The 17435-nt window shown below is 38.1% G+C and overlaps 1 protein-coding gene across 9 annotated transcripts in view; it reads left to right on the top strand.

Annotated features, from left to right (window-relative positions):
• The window catches only part of DNM3 (dynamin 3), a 555606-nt gene that overhangs the window by 274103 nt on the left and 264068 nt on the right, over nt 1-17435 (top strand). The gene's annotated exons all lie outside the window — the stretch shown is intronic.

Below are 17435 nucleotides of genomic sequence, written 5' to 3'. Positions count from 1 at the left end.
TTCACTGGAATAGTATCATGGACTGATTTCTTTTTCTTAAAGTGTTATATTACCCAGAAACTCTGATATGTATTTATGCTTTTACCTATCGCTCTCTGTCACATTTGATTTTGAAACAATCATATTATAATCATAGGTACCACTTTTTAAATGGCTGTTTTGTAAAAGGCAGTGTGTTAGGTGCTTTGTTTCTCAGAACACTTCAGCCTGACTGAATAACAACTCATTGCTTCTCTTCATGAGAAAATTCTCAGGTACTTTTTAACATATCTGTTTGAGGGGATCCCTGGGTGGCGCAGCGGTTTGGCGCCTGCCTTTGGCCCAGGGCGCGGTCCTGGAGACCCGGGATCAAATCCCACATCGGGCTCCCGGTGCATGGAGCCTGCTTCTCCCTCTGCCTGTGTCTCTGCCTCTCTCTCTCTCTCTCTCTCTGTGACTATCATAAACAAATAAAAATTTAAAAAAAAATCTTAAAAAAAAGACTTAAAAAAAAACATATCTGTTTGATATATGTTTTCTTCATTGGCCAATTCTTTTTTTTTTTAAATTTTGGAGGAATGTTTCTCTGCATCTAGAAGATGTTGTGTAGGTATTGATTTATCAATACCGAATCAGAGTTGCCTGGGAGACTTTCTGTTCTGTCACTCATGCATTTTAATCTGGCTGTTTCCCATCTCCGTCAAGCCACAGAAACAATGCCTGGTATGGTTGTGCAGCCAGCATGTCTTTATTAGTGGAGCCACATTGGTTATTCAAATATTAAATGCCTTTATACCATTTATTTAACTGCTCCCCACAAGTGCCTGCCTATTATCAGAGACACTGAGGCTCCTTTCTCAGAATGCCTCCAACTTTCCCCCTTAGTGAGAAACCAAATGCAAATGTGTGGTACAGAAGGGGGCCTCCAGTCCTCTGCTCTCACACTGTGACCCCCATACCTTTTCATATTGGTCAGGCTGATGCTATACTAGCTGTTATATATTTTGAATATTATCTCTTCAATAAACTCCATGTTACCCAAGTCAATTTTGGGGGGTATTTAAAAATATATATATATATTTTTTGCTTTGAATCTCACTTCTCCTCACAGTGGCTTTTGACCTTTTCAGTCTATTCATCTTATTAAATAAAACATCCATGTCTATTGACTTCTGTGGACTTGGAATTCTCTGTTGTTTTCTCCTGGCTCCTAGCCACTGCTGTCTCCTTTATGGGTTCATCCTCTCCTCCCAGACTTCACATGTTGGCTTTCCTCATACCTCAGTCCTGGGCCCTCTTCTCTTCTTACTCAGATTTCTACTTTATGTCATGTTTTCATACCGACAGCTTTAATCACACCCACAGCCAATGATTCACAAATCTGTGTATCTGATAAAGACTTCTCTGTAGCAAATTATCTGTTTTACATGTTCACATTTTGACAAGTCCACATTGAACTCGTGACTTATTACCTCCCTAAACACGGCTCTCTTACTCTCTCATGGTGAACCTGCCTCCACAGCCTGTCCAGTTTCAGAAACTTGAACCTTGGATGTCATCCTTGACACCTTATTCTCTCTCATCTTCCATCTCTGATTTATCATTGTCATATTAATTTTTCCTCCTAAAGATCCCTCAAATCTGTCCACTTGTCTGTATGTCCACTTCCATCCCATTATCAAAGTTATCATTGTCTGTGACTTAGGATTCAATCCACTTTTCCCATATCCTTTCTCCCCTCTCTATTCTCTTCACCAGACCGGATCTAGAAAGAAACTTTTCATGATGCAGATCTTATGTTGCTGCCTTACTTTAGATACTTCAAAGGCTTCCCGTTCCTCTCGGAGTAAAGACCAAATTTCTTCACATAAATGACACAGCCATGCCTGGTTTGCCTGGTCTCCAGACTTGTTTTGCAGGGGCCCACTCTTGCTTTCTTTCTGCACTATGACCACCTGATCCCCCCACTCCCACACTCTTCAGATTTTAGTGCAAGTGTTAAAATCTTCAAGTACATCTTTTTTTTTTTTTTTTTTTACATCTTTTTTATATCCCATGTAGGTCAGGGCTCTCTTCATGTACTGAAGCAATCCTTGGCAGCACGAGCCATAGCTGTAATTGTGGATTTATCTGTGTGAGTCTTTGCTTTGTATCTATTCTCCCATTTGTCCATAAGCTCTGTGAAGTTCAGGGACTGTGCCTATTTTTTATTTTTATTTTGGAGGGTTATCCTTGTATTTTCAATGTGCTTATACCTATAAGGTATTCATTAATTTTCTATTAAATGACCTAACAAATATTTACTAAGGTGTTTTTTTTCCTTGTCTCTCTTAAAGAAGCTCTCTGAATTATTTTTGGTAAAATGTCCATCTTCTACTCAGACCTTGCTAATTATGTGGTATCTTTTCCTTTGTGTGCATATTTTTGTCCTTGAATGTGAGAAATAGATGACGAGCTTAGTTCTCATTCTGTTTTGTATCATTTGGAATCTTTTCCACATGGAGGGCTCCTATTAACTTCAAAGGAAGCTCTGCACATGGAAAAGATACACAGGAAAAAAGTAAAAAAAGTAGAGCCCTGATTTTCATCATGGTTAATGGCCTGGATCTTGCAGAGGTTTAGGTGAGTAAACTCTGAGAATAAACAGCTGACTCTTAGTGAGCCTCTCAGAAATAGTAGTGCATGCCACAGAAAGTGCATAAACAGGCCACTGAGCAAGTTCAGGGATATGAGGAGAAGGGAAGAAGTTCTTCAGGAGTAGTTTTGGGAACTGAGATCATACAATAACCTGCTGAGCCATAGCAATGTGAAAAATTGAGCATGGGCTGATGTGCTAGAAGCCAGTCTCGATGGAAAGAGGTTTCAGGTGCTTTCACGGGGCAGAATGAGTGGAGGATAATGGCGGCACCGTAGAAATAGTCCTCATAGGTTTGGGGAGTCCAGAAACAAAGTGGGGTGGGGACTCCTCAAGGCGACCCTTGTGAGGTTATTTCATGAAACAATAACTTGGAGTTCAGCTTAAAAACATTTTTTTAATGTGATTATGATTCAAACTCATGTCAGTTTTGTTAGGTAAAGATTGAAAATTGTAGAGAAACCAGAAAGTCATTATCTTTTTGGCAGCTGTATCTTCAAATAAAAAGGGGATTTGATATAGGTATTAAATTTCAATTCCTTATTTTCATTCAGTTTATCTATCGCATACTATTAATATGTTTTCAGTCAAATGAGTTCCTTATTTAAAAGAGTCAGACTTCTTTCATCCTGGTGATTTCCCATACGATATTCCAGAATTACTTCTCTTCGTGTTGTGCTGTAATTTCACTACCAAGTTGTTTGTAATCTGCCTGAGTCCTCCAACATGCTGCATTCATTACATGTTTAAGGGGATCTCAAGAAACTGCCTCTTTCAAGCAAGCAATAAGTGATGGCACCTTGCATATTTAAAAGCATGAATATTATAGGAACAGATGGAAAATACAGGAAGATTGAAGGAGGAAATAATATAACTTTATATCTTACCACCAATTTTCAATCATAGTTAACATTTGGTATATATATTAGTCTCTTCTGTCTTTACATTAAGAAATCCCAGACAATCAGACTCTAGAGTCCTGCCTAATATTAGCACTCCTTTTTTTTTTTAAATTTATTTATTTATGATAGTCACAGAGAGAGAGAGAGGCAGAGACACAGGCAGAGGGAGAAGCAGGCTCCATGCACCGGGAGCCCGACGTGGGATTCGATCCCGGGTCTCCAGGATCGCGCCCTGGGCCAAAGGCAGGCGCCAAACCGCTGCGCCACCCAGGGATCCCATATTAGCACTCCTTGACAAAAGTATTTTTGTCATGTCATGCATTAGGTGTTTTTGCTCTGCTTATTTTTTTTAAACGTAAGAAATCTGGAGGATTTATTACGTTTCTAAAATAATAGAGGATAGGGAAACTTCAAATATCATCTTCTCTGTTTTTAATACCTAGAGTAAGCATAAAAATGATAATATAATATTATAATTCGTATTTTTATATTTTTATATATTTTTAAATATTTTATTTATTTATTCATGAGAGAGAGAGAGAGAGAGAGAGAGAGAGGCAGAGACAAAGGCAGAAGGAGAAGCAGGCTCCATGCAGGGAGCCCAGCATTGGACTTGATCTTGGGTCTGCAGGTCAGGCCCTGGATGGAAGGCGGCGCTAAACCGCTGAGCCACCCGGGCTGCCCCTATAATTAATATTATTATTATTATTTTGTAACATGACTAACCACGGTTGGGTATATTCTGCAATCACAGAACAGAATGAAGCCATTGACCTAAATATGGACTGAACCTTGGACATTGACCCTATTCCTTTTTTTTCTTTTCAGTAGAGTTGGTACCAAATGTTATATTAGTTTTAGGTATACAGCTTAGTGATTTGACAAATTTAAAGATTATGCTATGTTCACATAGCATACCTGTCCTGTTATATTGTTTATTGCAATATCATTGATACTGTATTCCCTATGCTGTGCTTTTTATTCCCATGACTTATTCATTCCACAACTGGAAGCCTGTATCACCCATTCCCCTGCACCCATTTTGCCCAACCCCCTCAGTTTAATTTAATATCAGAGGGTTATATCATAATCTATTAACCAGTTTCCATTTAGGCAAATAGGTTGTTTCCAATCATTTGCTCTTAGAAACAATACTGCCAGCCAACATCCCTGTATCTGTTCTGGGTTAAGGGCTGGGGCTCTGAAATCAGACCACCAGAGAGATTTTCTTTAATTCAAATACTAAGAGGCTGAATCAAAGTGAGCAAAGTAGCCAACTCCTATGATAAATAAATTTTATAAATAATAAATAAATAAATATATACATTTATTTATTTATGCTTCCTCCTATGAGGAAGGCCTGTCGGATATAAGAAGGTGCTTGGCAGCGAAACAGGAGCCTGATTGTAATTTCCTCATTCGTCACATACTACTTCCCTCCAAGGATTATTCTGTGGGTTAGAAGACATAATATGCAGGGTACTTTTAACGCAATGCCTGGCTTAGAGTAGTGTTCAGTAAATGTTAGCTATTGTTATTTCCTGAAGTTCCTAGAAATGGAGTCAAATTGTATTCTTAACTTTGCCTATTTTAGATACTTATGAAACTCTGTAATCTGATTTCCTAGAAAGGTAAAACCGTGAAAGGAACATCCAAACATACAAATGTCACTTAGCCAATTCATCCATGGTGGTATTTTGTAAAGTCTTTTAGAATTTATCATAAAATATTTGATAATTTTATGTCTTAATTGGTTATTCTGTCAGTTATCTTAGATATGCTTCTAAGGTTGTTACCTTACCTGCTTGTTTTCACAGCTTCTTTATCCCAGCCACAAGATTAGTTCACTGGATGTGAAAATCAATTTTTTACATTATGTCAGTCCATGATAAGACACATCTGGGCATAGTTACGGTGGCCTTCATTTGTGATCCAAGGGGCAGGGCACCTAGCACAGTGCCTGAGTCATCAAAGGCAAATAAATACCAGTAAATACCAGTCGACTGACTTATCAAGTGTCTTAAGTGATAAAGGTTTTTGAACACATTTCCTGAATTAAACTTATCTTTTTTTTTTTAAAGATTTTATTTATTTATTTGACAGAGAGAGAGAGAGAGAGAACAAGCGGAGGAGGGAGAAGAAGCAGACTCCCCGCTGAGCAGGGCCTCAATGTGGGGCTTGATCCCAGGACCCTGAGATCATGACTCGAGCTCAAGGCAGATGCTTAACCAACTGAGCCACTCAGGCGCCCCTAAATTTATCTCCTAAAGCCACAGGCATAAACCCCTTCTTTTCTCTCTTAGGCCCTGTGTTCTCTGTGGTCAGGCTAGCTCCCAAGATGAACAAGTGGGAGAGAACAGTTCTGACTACATTTCCCAACTTGTCCTTCTAGATTTCCAATCTGAGAAATCCCTTTACTCCTCTTGGAGGGGGAGTGAGTGAGGAAATAGCAAGAGTGCCATTCCATCCCCCACTCTGGGCAGTATCCTCAGCTTTCCTCCACTTTAATTCCATTAGGTTAAATGGTTAAGCCACTGGTTCACTTGGAGCATGGCTCGCCCCCTTTGTGGAAGGAGATTTACAGTCTACCAGTCCTGCTCCTGCTTCTTCAGGAATCTCCTCCCAAGCTAACCATGGCTCCTTTGGGCATCTTTCAAGCACCTCTGATGGATAGAAGGCTCTGAAATGGGTCAAAAAAGTACATCAGTAAAATTCAATCTGAGGCCAGTCTGTCTTTAAGATTAAATGTTTCCTCCTTACCTTGTTTTCTGCTTCAAATTATATCTAGGCATGTTGTTTTCATAGCGCATGGAGATTTCTGCAATGATCAAATGGCATCAATAATAGATTCTAGGGATCCCTGGGTGGCTCAGTGGTTTAGCACCTGCCCTCGGCCCAGGATCGAATCCCATGTCAGGCTCCCTGCATGGAGCCTGCTTTTCCCTCTGCCCGTGTCTCTGCCTCTCTCTCTTTTTCTCTCTCTCTGTCTCTCATTAATAAATAAATAAAACATTTTAAAAAATAGATTCTAATATATTAAGACTCAGTAATAAAACATCAACAAAATAGAAATGAACCGCCTCCCCCCAACTCTGATGTTGTCCGAAGTTAAAGTCCACAGATGATATCACCACAGGAGTTTGTTAAGTCTAAGATTCTTGTGGAACATCGAGTTCAAGTCTGCCAATTCATACTCTCTTGGCTTCAGGCAAAGAGGGTCTTGCCCCAGTGGAGTTGGGATTCATTCAGCAGCTATGCTCATATGCTCATACAAGCTGGCCTCCACAAAAATGGATTGTTCTTTGTGGGCTTCTGAAGTTGCAATAGTCTCCGTGTCCCTTACTTCAGAAATGAAGCAAAGATGGGCCACAAAAGATAAGCCCAGCACTAGCTCCAAATCAACCAAATTTATTAAGACAAATAGACTCTTTAAAGTAGTTATCCCAGGCTACATTTATGTTCCTGTACTCTTTTCTTTTTTTTTTTGAAGGTCCTAGAGACATTATTTTTTTAAATTCTAGTATAATTAATTAATGTATAGTGTTATATTAGTTTCAGGTATACGATATAGTGATTCAACAATTCTATACATTATTCAGTGCTCATCATGATAAGTATATTAAGTATATTCTTAATCCCCTTCACCTATTTCACCCACCCCCCCTACCTCCCCTCTGGTAACCACCAGTTTGTTCTCTATACTTGAGAGTCTATTTTTTGGTCTCTTTTAAAAAAATTTGTTCTTTTGTTTCTTAAATTGTGCATATGAGTGAAACCGTAAGGTACTTGTCTTTCTCTGACTGGCTTATTTCACTTAGCATTTACTCCTCTAGATCCATCCATCTTGTTGCAGATGGGAAGATTTCATTCTTTATATGGCTGGGCAATATTTCATTGTACATACATACCACATCTTTATCCATTCATCTATCGATGGACACTTGGGTTGCGTGTATATCTTGGCTATTGTATTTTATTTTTATTTTTATTTTTTTTTATTGATTTTATGATAGTCACAGAGAGAGAGAGAGAGACAGAGAGGCAGAGACACAGGCAGAGGGAGAAGCAGGCTCCATGCACCGGGAGCCCGACGTGGGAATCGATCCCGGGTCTCCAGGATCGCGCCCTGGGCCAAAGGCAGGCGCCAAACCGCTGCGCCACCCAGGGATCCCTATCTTGGCTATTGTAAATAATACTGCTGTAAACATAGAGGTGCCTATGCCTTTTTGAATTAATGTTTTTGTGTTCTTTGGGTAAATACTCAGTAGTGTAATTATGGGATCATATGGTAATTCTATTTAAAATTTTTTGAGGAATCTCCATTCTGTTTTCCTCAGTGGTTGCATGAATTTGCATTCCCACCAACAGTGCATGAGGGTTCTTTTTTCTCTACATACTTGCCAACACTCATTTTTTAATTTTTTTATTTTAGCCATGCTGACAGGTGTGAGGTGAGATCTCCTTGTGGTTTTGATTTGCATTTCCCTGATGATGAGTGATATTGAGTATCTTTTCATTTGTCTGTTGCCATTTGTCTGTTTTCTTTAGAGAAATGTCTCTTATGTCTTCTGCCCATTTTAATTGTGGTTTAATTTGTAGGTTTTTTTTGGTATTGAGTTGTATAACCTCTTTATATATTTTGAATATTAACTTCTTATCAGATATATCATTGGTAAGTATCTCCTCTCATTCAGTAGGTTGTCTTTTTGTTTTGTTGATTACTTCCTTTGCTGTGCAGAAGCTTTTTTTTTTTTTTTTGGCATAGTCCCAGTAGTTCATTTCTGCTTTTGTTTCCTTTGCTTTAAGATACATATCTAGAAAAATGTTGCTATGGCTGATATCAGAGAAACTACTACCTGTATTCTGTTCTGAAGATTTTGATGGTTTCAGGTTTCACATTGAGGTCTTTAATCCATTTTGAGTTTATTTTTGTGTATGGTGTAAGAAAGTGGTCCAGTTTCATTTTTGTGCATGTAACTGTCCAGTTTTCCCAGCACTATTGGTTGAAGAGACTATCTTTTTTATATTGTATATTCTTGCCTCCTTTGTCATGGATTAATTGACTGTAAAAGCATGGGTTATTTCTGAGCTTTCTTTTCTGTTCCACTGATATATGTGTCTATTTTGTGCCAGTACCATACTGTTTCTTGTGCTGTTTTGTAAGTGTGGCCATTGACTATAGCAGACATTTAGGAGTATCTGAAAGAGAGATGGTAGATGGAGGAAAACCTCCTGGGTTTAGTCCTATCAGGCTGTCAGACAGGTTATTTTTAGTTGTTTGTGAACTATAAATTTTTGGGGGGAGGGGGATTCTCTCCCTAAGAAGTTATTTTTGCCACTGTACACTTTACCACCAAGGGGGAAATCTATACACATTGTCTGAGAGAAACATGACTGTCTGTTACAATGTTTAGGACTCTGCAGTGGTGGCAGCCCTGGTCATCAGGTCCTATTTGAGTTACCTTCCTCCACTGTGCAGCATATTCAAAACTTCCTAATTTTTCCTTTGCCACTGTGTTTCTCTTCCTGCCTCTGGTTGCATAATTTCTTGGTCTAAAAGCCTAGGCCTCCTAAGGAGACTTCATCCTGCCTATATAATTAATGCAGAGCCAGCTTTAGAACTTGTGCTGCAGTGGAGGGTGACTCTTGAGTCTGTAAATAAGCCATACAAGGTTAAGATTAGTTCTCCACAGTTGCCTCTTACCCTGGCCCCAGATAAAGAATGGCATCAAGGGAAGCCCATCTCACCCCTCCTACCTCCCATCTGGGCCTGGGCCTAATAAATTAAAGCTAGAACCTTAAGAGGGCTCTGTGATGCATGCTGGCCTCAGCTGCCTTATAGTTCAAAAGTAGTAAATTAAATTCTCCTTCCTGAGGACTATGAGGCCTGTATATGGAAGGACTCTTTTCCCTATAGGCACACCTGCTTAGAAAAAAATCTCTGCCAGCCAAATTCCAGGAGAAGACTATATTCTGAGGGTGCCTATGCTAGCAAAGGTAGATCTTTCCCAAGTAGCTGAGTGACTGGCTTGACCTGTGCTTTTGCTAGGGCCATGCAGTTTTGCAGCATTTACCCATAGAGGCCAGGCAATATATGAATTACTTTTATAGAAGCAGCTACTCATCTATGGATAAAGCCTGTGTATAAGCTTTTATAATCTACCAAGAGCAAAATATCAAGCAGTGTATGATTTACAACCTCCACTTAGGCTATAACAGTTTAAAGCCAGCTGCAGAGCTGAGAAAAACTTGTGTCGTCTACCATAAGCAAGGCCAAGGTTAAAACGCCCTGCTCACAAATAAAGTTCAAGGCCCAAAGCCTTGGCCACATTAGAACTTTTCCACATGTACTTTTTTTTCTCTCCATAATTTGATTCCTTGTCTATTAATTTTATGATCCAGTGTGCTGCCCAGATGTTGAGGTCCGAACTCATTACTAGCATATAGGTTTTGCCATCCCCGACAGAGCCTGGGTTCTCTTAGCATGCAGGGAAGGAGCTAGAACATAAACTCTTTAGGCTTGCCACAGAGGGAGGGGGCTGGGCTGTTCTACTTTTCCATGCCTGGTCTTGCAGCGGCTTTCAGGGTTTCTGTGTTTGGGGGAAAAAAAAAAGCTTGGGTGATATTTTATGGCAATAAATTTTTTAAAATGGTTGGCCTCCAGCCTTACAAACATGAACATGCCCTTTCAGCTCTGAAGATCCCTTCTAGTCGTGTAATTACGAGCTTGCTTGCTCTTATTTACTTGGACACTCAAAACAGAATTTGATGTTCAAACACCAAGAGGCTGTAAATGGTTATTCTACCGAATGTTGGTGGATTTTTTTTTGATGATTTTAAATTTGAATGCAAAATTAACATTTTATATTATATATTTCTTTATGAAGAGAACCTTCAGTTAATCCCATTTGTCTCATCATTCTTTTTAAATTTTATTATTTTAATTAGCCTTTGTCTTCTTTTTCTCACTTATTTTCCTTTGTCTCATTCTTTTTATTTCCCCTCAGCATTTTTACCTCTTATATTCTGACCATTTTTCCTGCTTGCCTTTTCCCTTTTCCTTTCTTATTCCACTGTTTTACATGGATTTCATGATTTCTCCCCCCCTCAATTCCTTTGTGAAAAAGTACATTAGGAATTGCTTTTTCTTGATTCTTATTTTAAACTGATTATCATTGGGAAAACAAAAAGCTCATTTGTGGCAAATATGCTTCCTTTCCCCACCCCTCCTCTGGGAGTGGGCCGGAGCTTCTTAAATACTTTATGACAGCAACTTAACTTGCTGACAGCATTTGGTGTTGAACACACTTCCATGGATGCCCGTGAAGAGATGTGGCCATGTGTACTTACAACATGCAAGATGTCATTCTCTTCTTCTTCTTCTTTTTTTGGCTCCAAATGAGGAAGCTTGTTGCAATGCAATGAATTTCATCCCATAGAATGTAATATCTAATTATTTTTTGCGAATTCTTTGCAGATTTCATTTTGACTGTTATTAGTAACTCATGATTTCCACATAGTACATTTGAATATATCCACTGAACTAAATCATGTTTACCAAATATCCTATTAGCTATAACATTTAGTACTTCTAGAAATAGTGGTGCGTCTTTGAGAAATTAATACAATGATGCCAGGAGGATCAGGCAGGTTATTGCTTCACATCAACTTAAATATCCAAAACTCCATTCTTATCTTCACTTACCTACTTTTTGCTTTTTTTTTTTGAAACCCCATTGACATCACCAATCTCTTCATTTTCTACCTTTCTGTTAGACCCCTCCTGGTTTCATTTCTGGCCTAGATTGAATGGATGATCACCTGAATGAGTACCTTGCTCTAAACCTTCAACATCTTTACACCCATGTACTTAGGTCCTTTGGGCCTAGAAATTCAGAACCATGGATCAATTCCATTTATCGTCTCTTTTTCTACATCCAGTGTGTAGAACACTGCTGATGATAACTATTAAACTATGCCAATTGTGTTCCTGCAAACTATGGCCTTCATTCTCAGCTTTCAACTATTTTTTTTAATTTTTATTTATTTATGATAGTCACACAGAGAGAGAGAGAGAGAGAGGCAGAGACACAGGCAGAGGGAGAAGCAGGCTCCATGCACCGGGAGCCCGACATGGGATTCGATCCTGGGTCTCCAGGATCACGCCCTGGGCCAAAGGGTGGCGCTAAACCGCTGTGCCACCCAGGGATCCCTCAACTATTTTTTTTTTAAATAATTTATTTTTTTAGAGCACTTTTAGGTTTACAACAAAATGGAGATGACAAGGTACAGAGATTTCTCTGTACCCTTTGCCCCCATATATGCATACCCTTCCCCATTACCAACATTACTTACCAGATTTTTTTTTAACCAAGGATGAAGCTATATTGACACATCATCACCCAAAGTATGTAGTTACCGTAGAGTTCACTCTCAGAGTTGTATATTATATATATGGGTTTGGAAAAATGTATAATGATATTTATCCATTATTATAATAGCATGCAGATTATTTTAGCCCTAAAAATCCTCTGTGCTCTGCCTATTCAGAACTTCCCCTACCCCCACTATCACTCCTGACAACCACTGTTTTTTTGTGGGTTTTTTTTTTTTTGTCTCCATAGTTTAGCCTTTTCTAGAATATTCTATAGTTGGAATCATATATAGCCTTTTCAGATTGGCTTCTTTTACTTAGCAATATGCATCTGAATTTCCTTTATGTCTTTTCATGACTTGATAGCTCTTTTTACTGTTGAATAATATTCCGTTGTCTAGATGTACTGTGATATATTTATCTACTCATCTACTGAAGGACATCCTAGTTACTTCCAAGTTTTGGCCATTATGAATAAAACTGTTGTAAACATACATCTGTGTACATAAGTTTTTAACTCTTTGGGTGAATACCAAGGATTATGATTTCTGGATTACATGGTAAGAATATATTTAGTTTTATAAGAGAGTGCCAAACTATATTCCAAAGAGGCTGTACCATTTTGCATTCCCACTGGCAAATGTATGAGAAATCCTGTTGTTCCATATCCTGCACTTGCTGTTGTCAGTTTTCTGGCTTTGGGATGTTTTATTAGGTGTGTAGTTGTATCTCATTTTAATTTACATTTCTCTCATGGCATATGATATGGAAGATCTTTTATATGCTTATTTGCCATCTGTATGAGTCATTTGTTAAAGTCTTTGGCCCATTTTTTGATCAGGTTGTGTGTTTTCTTATTAATGAGTTTTAAGAGTTCTCTATATATTTTGGACAACCGTCCATTATCCTATATGTCTTCTGCAAATATTTTGTCCCAATTATAGCTTGTCTTCTCATTCTCTTGATACTGTCTTTTGAAGAGCAGAAGTTTTAATTTTAATGAAGTCTGGCTTATCAATTATTTATTTCATGGGTTGTGTCTTTAATGAGTATCCAGAAAGGTGTCATTATACCCAAAGTCTTCTAGATTTTTTCTTTAATGTTATCTTCTATGAATTCTATAGTGATGTGTTTTGCCAACCATTTTTTAAACTAATTCTTGTTATGTTCTCTTTCTTTTTTTAAGATTTTATTTATTTATTCATGAAGGACACAGAGAGAGAGAGAGAGAGAGGCAGAGACATAGGCAGAGGGAGAAGCAGGATCCATGCAGGAAGCCTGATGTGGGACTCAATCCCGGGACTCCAGGATCACACCCTGAGCCAAAGGCAGATGCTCAACCACTGAGCCACCCAGGCAGCCCAAACCCTCTTCTTTTTTCTTTTTAAGATTTTATTTATTTATTTATTTGAGGGGGACAGAGATCATGAGAAGGGGGAGAGGGAAGGAGAGAGAAATAATCTGAAGCAGACTCCAGAGTATGGAGCCTGGGGCTCAGTCCCATGACCAACCTTGAGACCATGACCTGAGCCCAAATCAAGAGTTGGACACTTAAACAACTGAGCCACCCTGGTGCCCCCCCATCTTGCTCTCACTCAATGACTGATTGTCCCAATGCTCTCATTAAGCCACCTTTCCAACTTCTCACCCTTACTCTCCTCCAGATAAATTTAATCTCTGCTCTGATGAAGTGAATTGGAAAGATCAAATATAACCTCCCTAAACTTTCTACCCTTTTCCTCACTAAGGACATACATCTGCCCTTACTTACCAACTTCCCCAGGTGCACACGATGAGGCAGCTCCATTTCTGTTCAAGGGCAGTTCCTTTCTGTACTCTTTATCCTTCATTCTTATGTTTTTAATCCTTGAATCATTTTTCTTATATCACCAAACTCTTACTTTGTATGTTACTTCTCAAACAATAAATATGTTCAATTCTTGTCTATACTAAAAAAAAAAAAAAAAATCCCAAAACAACAACAACAAAATAGCAGCAACACCACCACCACCTCCATTGGTCCTGTGTGTGTTCTGATTTTAACTGTCTTTCATCTTCCTGTGGATAGAGCTCTTTTCAATCATCATTTTCATTTTTTACTTCCTATTCACCTTTCAACCCAATAAACTCTGACTTCTCCCACCATCACCCTGCAGCTGGCCTAGCTGAAGACACTATGATGTCTACATTGCACTTTATGCATCCTTGTCTGTGTTGAATTTGACATTCTTGATTACCCTGTCCTTGACATTTACCTTGCCTTTGGCTTCTATGACCTTATTGCTATATTTCTCTGACATTCCTTTTCAGGCTCTTTAAATGTTGATATTTCCCTGGATTCCACTGGGAGCCACTGCTATTTCATTCAGAGTTTTAACTGATACACACATATATCGGTGACTTGTAAGTCTTCATGTCTAGTCCTAACATTGCCATTTTTGCTTCAGAAGTCGAGTCACCCCTATGTGTATTTCCCATAGGTACCTCAAATTCACCATAGTCTTGGCTAAATTTATCAACTACCCTACACTCCAAAACTTGCTTCTTCTCTGTTCCTTCTGAGGCGGTAACCCCAAGAGTTTTGGAATTTCTGGAAGATCACAATGTTTAATAAAAATAAAATGTAACCTGTATATGTAATTTAAAATTTTCTGAAAGCCACATTAAAAAATAAAATGAAACAGTGAAATGGTTACTAAAAATTGATTTTACTTGACCCAATATATCCAACATAATACTATTATGATAAATCCTAGAACAATGAGGTATTTTGCATTTTTTGTACTATATTTTTAAAATCCAAGTTGCATTTTACACTTATTGAACATCTGAATTGAAACTATTCGCTGGGTTCCAGTGACCACATGTGGCTAGTGGCTCCTCTACTCAGTGCATTTGTAGAGTCTTTATCTCCACTAATCTCTCTCTTATCCAGTTATTAGTCCTGTTAGTTTTATCTCATCAGTATTTCTCCATTAAGTTAATTTATTTTCATCCTTACTATGCCATGGTTTTAGTTCACACTTTAGTCTTTTCTCATTTGAGTTCTTGCAGTAGCTTATGTAGCTAGTTTCTCTGCCTTAGAAAGTGTACAAAATCCACTAGAATAAAGGAGACTATAGTAGAACATCTACTTATATGTATTTTTATCTAGAAAATAAGAAAACAAGTCAGTCAATAGTCAAGTATAAATGTAAGACACAAAATATATTTTCCCACAAAATAAAAAAATAATGTTATTTATTTTATCTTCATGCAGACTTTAAAGTTTCTTTTTATATTTATATATGGTATACATAATTTATTAACACTATGGCCATATATAATTTAAAAATAAAATTACATGTGTACTTGAAATTTATTTTACTACTGCCAGGGGGAGTGAAATCACTAAAATTTGGCATCTCATGGACCTGTACTTACTCTGCCTTTATCTCACCTGCCTCCCCAACCTCAACTTCTTCATCCCCACCTCACATGTTCTGTACTTAGTGGCTCTTTCATATTTTATTCTTGTTTGTTCTTCTTCATACAGATAAACAAATAGGTAAAGTACTCCCTGGCCTGACCTAATTCTATTTCTCTTCTAGGCTCTTCTGAGGACTCTTTCTCTTCAAAGAAAGCCTATGACAACTTCATAAATTATGTCATATGCCCCCTCTCTCGCTTGACATACATTTCTTATTACATTATTAGACTGAAATTATATTTTTTATGGACCAACATTCCCCACTAAGACATAAGCAGACATAGGCAGAGGGGGAAGCAGGCTCCCCACGGGGAGCCCAATGCAGGACTTGATCCCCAGACCCCAGGATCATAACCTGAGCCAAAGAGAAGCGCTCCACCGCTGAGCCACCCAGGCATTCCACGACATATGATAGTTCTTTAGAAATGTTCACTGAACTACATTCATGGCTCTCCTTCTTGAAACCAGCTTCTTTTACCAGTGAATGAAACAATGATTTGGTCATTGCACTTTATGGAGTATCTGGGAGACTTCCTTTGTCTCTAAAGGTGCATGATAAAATAATAAGTATACTTTGATTTTAATACTGTGCTTAGTATCCTATTTCTAAGAAGCTCATAGGGTCAATAAGAATGTTATTGTGAAATGAATTGCCCACTTGCTTCTCACTAAAAATTAGATGAGATTACTTGCTCTAGCATAGTGAAGTTTTGGTTGCATGTGTACATGCAATCACCATCAAACTTCAGTATGGATGATAATCACCTTGGACACATGTTTAAATATAGATATCTGGGTTTCATATATATGTATTCTGATTAATTTGAACTGATGATGGCCCAAGATCTGTATTTTTAGGAAGCATCACAATAATATAGATGATAGAAACCATACTTTGAGAAGTACTGTATCCTTTCTTAAGTAGAAGGTAAGAGGAAGAAGTAGTTTTGAACAGCTGAGAGAACTGCCTTAGTCATGGACAGAGTGAGGTTCTCCATAGAGGTCTACAGAAGTTACAGAGCTATAATGGACACATGGGAAAAGTTGCAATGGAATCAAGGGTGGCTGTGACTGAGGGTGTGGAGGGAGTCATGAAGATCAATTTAAGAAAACTTTGGCTTATTTCACAATTTTCCCTAGGATTTATTTTTCTTCTTCAGCAAGAAAACTTACTATCGATATTTTTCCTAAAATCTTATTATTTGAGTATTTCATCTTCACTTAGGAACTGACACTTGTTAGTTGTTCAATAACTATTTTTTTTGATATTTCAGGATCTCCAGGATATTGAACACTATAGGTATAGGATGATTTTTAATATTTAGAACAGTATCATATAATTCTACTCAGTATTTCATTTTGGATTCTATGACAAAAAAAATTATCTAGCATAGAGGAGATAGTCAACTACACCATGTGGAAAAATCTAACTTTGCAACTATGAGGAAAAAAAAATAGATTTTCAGTTAAATGTCATTTGTAAATACTCAAAGCTGTAATCCAAGTGATTAATGTTTTAAAATTTAAGAGCAGTTTAAAGATTTTAATGAAGATGCTACATATTTTTTAGCATGACAAATAACCAGAAGTAGATGATGGATAAATCTAGGCCATTCAGAAGCTCCAAACTTTTATTTATTTTATTTATTTATTTTTATTTTTTAAAGATTTTATTTATTTATTCATGAGAGACACAGAGAGAGAGGCAGAGACACAGGCAGAGGGAGAAGCAGGCTCCATGCAGGGAACCTGATGTGGGATGCGATCCCGGAATTCCGGGATCACACCCTGAGCCAAAGGCAGAAGCTCAACCGCTGAGCCACCCAGGCATCCCATCCAAACTTTTAATTTTCACTTATTGTTTCAGCTTTCTCCCTCATCCAGTTTTATTCAGATCTGTGAGCTGTTAACAAGAAACTAATTGGTTGACTTGAGTTTCTTCTTTTCACCATTTGGTGGCCAGTCTCTGGTGGAAATCCTAATGAGATGCAAACCAGGCAAACAAATGGACTAGTGGACTGGAAGGAGGAGAAGAGGCAGTGGGCATGGAGAGTTTATTATTGTTCACCCAATCAA

Source organism: Canis lupus, chromosome 7, assembly GCF_003254725.2.
Source record: "Canis lupus dingo isolate Sandy chromosome 7, ASM325472v2, whole genome shotgun sequence".
In the NCBI taxonomy this organism is placed as follows: domain Eukaryota; kingdom Metazoa; phylum Chordata; class Mammalia; order Carnivora; family Canidae; genus Canis; species Canis lupus.
The sequence above is the reverse complement of the archived record's forward strand: the minus strand, read 5'-3'. Positions and strand labels throughout refer to the sequence as shown.